Here is a 5,307-nt window from a genome sequence, read left to right as displayed (position 1 = left end):
CATCGTGTCCAATCCGTTCTTAAATTCACTTCACATCCCGCCGGCGGCGCGGAGGCGCACCTAGGGCGCTCCTCGGCGTTTCTGGGAGGCAGGCGGCGGCGGGGCTGGGATAGGTGGCGTGGAGGAGGCGGTGCCAGCTCGGGAGGGGCCCGGGAGCCGCGGAGGGGCAGTCCCGGCCTGGTGTGACAGCGCGTCCGGCAGCGGGCGGGGACCTGGCCAAGCTCCTGAATTCGTTTGCAGAGCCCTTGAGTGTTTAGTCGGGAAGATCAAAAGGCTGAAGAAGAAAAAAAGGTAATCAAGAACGTGGAGATGTCAACACACTGGTTAGATTAGTGTGTCCTTCAAAAAGGAATTTCTCCCAAATCAATGATTAAGTTTATTTATTTGGCTTGGGGTGAGGGTAAAGGAAAAGAAAAAGGAATAGACAAGTGCAATTTAAACCACCCCCCCCAAAGAAAACCACCAAACCCGTCGGTTTACGTGGATTACGACTCATAGTGACCCTATATGACAGCGTAGAACTGCCCCACGAGGTTTCCAAGGTCCTAATATTTACTGATCACAAGCTCTTTACTCCTCCGCGGACTGGGACCTTTGGTTGAGCAGCCCAGTGCTTAACCACTGCGCCGTCAGGGCTCCTTGGATATAATTTAACCAGGTACATAATGTGACCATTTTCCAGGTACAATTTGAAAATTTAAACCTCTTTTCCAAACCATATCTTCCCCCGCTGCCCCTCCCCCCGCCAAAAAGTGGGGGACATCTACCACATCTTTTGGTGACTCTTAATTCTTGGTAACATTTTCTCAAGACTTAAAACCCACCAGAGAAAAGATAAACTGAGGTCAAACTCAATCCCAATTGAGCCCAGGGAGTGAGATTAAATTATTTTCTTTTGTAATCTCTGTTTTCCATAATGATGATACTCAAAACCTTGAGGTTTCCCAGTAGATATTTAAGCTGAAAGCAACATTGTGCTTGTTCTTAGAGACAAGACTTTCTGTCTCTTGCCTCAGAATATTTCACAAAGTCACAGACAGAAAACAAACAAACAAACAAAACCAAGGCAGAGCAGACCCCTCTGGGGAACTTCCACCCAGGCAGCAAGCCCAGTGTCCCCTGCTGGGAGAGGAGCCGGGTGGTAGATAACATGCTTTCAGATATCCTGGTCGGGAGATCCCCGCACCCCAAAGCCAAGATGAAAATGAATAGCAAGACATTCTCTTCCATCCTTCACCCCACATGACTGGTTATTTTGAGAGAGCTGGACCTCAGTTTCTCCTGCTGTCTGTAGTGAGAGGATGAAATGCCACTGCTTGTAGAATTTCTTGAGGTCATTGTTTGAAGATGGAGTTAATGAATATGAATGTTAAATCCAGGGGAATTGAATATTTAGTAGGTAAGTCATCCGCAATTACCACTGAACTAGTTACAAGGCATTCCCAGTTTCAACTAGCAGTTCAAACACTTGGAGTGATGAGCTTGCTTCTGGGTTTCCTAGGTTGCTTCAGCCCGGTCCGACTCGACCTGACGGCATGTAACAACAACAACAACACATGCCAGGTAGTTTTCTAGGAACTTTTATCTACTGTACCCAAGGGGTTCTAAGCCTGGGGCCCATGGGTAGACTTCAAGGAGTATTGAAGCTCTTAGAAATTGTTAGCAATTATTTTCTGTGTGTTTTGTTTCTTTGTGTTTGGAGGAGACAGGTTATGGAGTTCACACAGTTTTCAAGAGTGTTTTGGCCCCAAAAGGGTAGGCATTCCTCTGTATATTCTTCTGGGATAATGGACACTTGTCTTGTGGGCTCCCTGCTTCAGATAATCAGGTATCCGCATGCCCAGCTGGATGGAGCCAGTCAGGCCTCCACAGGTCCTGCTGACTGCCTTTTAGGCCAGATCTAGCTCTCCTTCCTTAATTCACCCACTTTTATTGAGCTGTTGCTTTTGATATTATTACCTGCCTTTGAGTTGGGCCTGGACTCCCGGCAACCCCGTACACAATAGAACAAAAAGCTGCTCAGTCCTGTGTCATCCTTATGATAGGTTGCAGATCAGATCATGGTGATCATAGGGTTTTCATTGGCTGGTTTTTGGAAGTAGATTGCCAGTCTATCTTAGTCTGATCGCTCCTCTAAAACCTGTTTAACATCATAACAGCGTGCCAGCCTCTACTGACAGATAGGTGGTACCTTCACTGACAGACGGGTGGTGCCTGCACATGTGGCTGGGAATATACAGGATCCCTACATGGAAGGGAGAATTCTACCACTGAACTGCCCCCTTTATTGAGTTACTCACTCACTAACTGCCATAGAGTCGAAACTGACTCACAGCGACCCCTCCTTGGGTTTCTGAGGCATATCTTTACAGAAGTAGATTGCTCAATCTTCCATCCGAGGAGTGGCTGGTGGGTTTCAACTGCCAGACTTCTGGTTAGCAATCAAATGCCTTAGGCACTACGCCATATTAGCAGTGCTTCCTGTTATACATAGAGTTGGTCGAACATAATGCATTTACATACACTTGCTCATTCTGATTTTGGTAACTGGGAAACTCAGAAGGCAAATTCTGAGAGCTATGGAGGCTGTCTGACCCAAGCTAACTCCTAATTTTTCAACCTTTTTTCCAGGGCAGAAAATTTGCTTTAGGACAGAAATGGAAACTGGATAAGAAACTATTTGAATAATGTGTTCCAAAAATGGAAAGAATTGTCTGGCATTATATTATATACCCTGAAATAATACTGGTGAAGTAGAGAGTTCACCCACCACAAGGGGCTGTAGGTTAGACCCAGGGCAATGAATGCTTTATATGTATGGTTAACCAGTCTGTGGTCAGCAAGGTGCAGAGCTGGTGGCTACTTATTCTAGGGATAAACTAAGATGAAAGGGTAGAGGTGGGGTGGGGATTTGTTGTTGTTAGGTGCCGTCGAGTCATTTCCGACTCATAGTGACCCCACGCACAGCAGAATGAAACACTGCCCCATCCCGCGCCAGCTCCATGATCCCTGCTATACTTGAGCCCATCATTGCAGCCACCGTGTCAATCCATCTCGTTGAAGGCCTGCCCCTCTTTCGTTGACCCTCCACCCTACCAAGCATGACATCTTTCTCCAGGGAATGGTCCCTTCTGACAACGTGACCAAAATAGGTGAGACGAAGTCTGGCCATTCTCACTTCCAGGGAGCATTTTGGGTGCCCTTCCTCCAGGACAGATCTGTTAGTTCTTTTAGCAGTCCATGGTACTTTCAGCATTCTTCACCAGCACCACAACTCCAAAGCATCAACTCTTCTTTGGTCTTCCTTATTCATTGTCCAGCTCTTACATGCAAACGAGGCGATTGGAAAAATCATGGCTTGTGTCAGGTGCACCTTAGTCATCAGGGAGATATCCTTGCTCCTCAGCACTTGAAACAGTTCCTTTGTGGTTGACCTTCCCAATGCTACACATCGTCTAATGTCCTGACTGCTGCTTCCATTGGCATCGATTGTAGAACCAAGCAACGTGAATTCTTTGACAACGTCAATCTTCTCTCTATATATTGTGATGCTGCTCACTGGCCCAGTTGTGAGGGTTTTTGTTTTCTTTATATTGAGACGTAATCCATACTGCAGACTATTCTTCAACCTTCATCAGTAAGTGCCTCAAGTCATCCTCACTTCCAGCGAGCAAAGTTGTATAGTCTGCATATCTCAGGTTGTTAATGATTCTTCCTCCAATCCTGATGCCACATTTTTCTTCATATAGTCCAGCTTCTTGGATTATTTGCTCAGCATATAGATTGAATAAGTGTGGGGAAAGGATACAACCCTGACGCACTCCCTTTTTGATTTTAAACCATGTAGTGTCCCCCTGGTTCCATTCGATAGGGTGTAGGAAATGAGGTGTCTGTAGAAAAATGAATGTTCTGCATTCTCCCTTCTGTCATCACCTTGGAGATGACTCCAAGGCAGTGAAACCATTCATTCATTTATTCATCAAGAAATGAGACTTGACAGTAATGGCAGAGTTATGGGCTGGGAAAATAGGAGCTGACCTCCAGTGCAGACACTACCCTGCAACTGCCTACCTTCATTGTCTGGGACTTCATTCTTCACTCCTTAGGGCTGCCTTCCTCTCCCTTTCTCTCTTACCCCTTGTCCTGCTTCTGCACAAGATTTCAACACTAAACTTGCACAATGTCTTTGAAACCAAGCATAGTAGATTTTGATAAAACATGGAACAAACTTTTAACAATGATCAAAGCTGTTGTCATGATGGACTATGTCGAAAGAGCAACATGGAAAATCACTTTTCAGATATTTATGCTTTATGTGCGGCCTCCCCTGAACCCCTTGGAGGAATACTTTATACAGGAACTAAAACTATAAGAATCACCTGAGGATCTTGCTAAAATGTAGATTCTGATTCCATCTATCTGGGGTGGAAATACAAATTCTCAGCAGGGAGTCAAACCAGAATAAACCAGTTGGAAGCCCTGGCTTTGGATAGTTTCTTCCCAAAGTTAGGATGTTCAGAATTCAGCTGGACACTTGAGGGAATCCTTTGGAGACATCAGAAGTTCTTTGTACATTCCTCTCCTTTCTTGCGCTTTTCCTGTGCCCTACCTAGAACTCTAACTGCTTTGGCCTCAGTGGCCCCACACCTTTGTCTCCTCTACTCAGGGGGTCTGCCAGGCTCTGCCTAGATTTTCCTTCCATGTGTGTGGCAAGCGCAAAACTCTCTCCAGGCAATTAGAAGGCTCACCTCTATATTTCCTGTATCTCAGGGTTCATGCTTCTTTGTTGCCTAATGTCCAGTGTCTCGAAGACTGATACATTTGTCTGATGTTTTACTTGTTTCAGGCAGGAGGGTAAATACAGTCCCTGTTACTGGATCTTATCCAGAAATGAAAGTCCCCAATCATATTTTAATGACTTCCCCCCCCCCCACAAACCATGTTTTTAAGGAGCTCTAGTGGCTCAGTAATTAAAGCATTTGGCTGCTAATGGAAAGATCAGCAGTTCGAACCCATCAGCAATTTGAACCCACCAGCCGTTCCATGAGAGAAAGATAAGGCAATTTGCTTCTGTGAAGATTTGCAACCTTGAAAACTCTATAGGGCAGTTTTACTTTGTCCCATAGAGTCGCTGAATCAGAATCCACTTGATGGCAGTGACATTGGTTTGGTAGGCTTGAAATCAATTTAACATATTGCTCATCAACCTTTTTTAATGATGTCGATTGGAATATAGAGTATCAGAGTTTATTTGATGTGGGCAGGATAAGTATCACTTCATGACTTTTTTTCATTTAAATTAGATTT

The sequence above is a fragment of the Orycteropus afer genome, unplaced genomic scaffold (genome assembly GCF_000298275.1).
Source record: "Orycteropus afer afer isolate SDZICR_OR568_19922 unplaced genomic scaffold, OryAfe1.0 scaffold00089, whole genome shotgun sequence".
Taxonomy (NCBI): Eukaryota; Metazoa; Chordata; class Mammalia; order Tubulidentata; family Orycteropodidae; genus Orycteropus; species Orycteropus afer.
The sequence above is the reverse complement of the archived record's forward strand: the minus strand, read 5'-3'. Positions refer to the sequence as shown.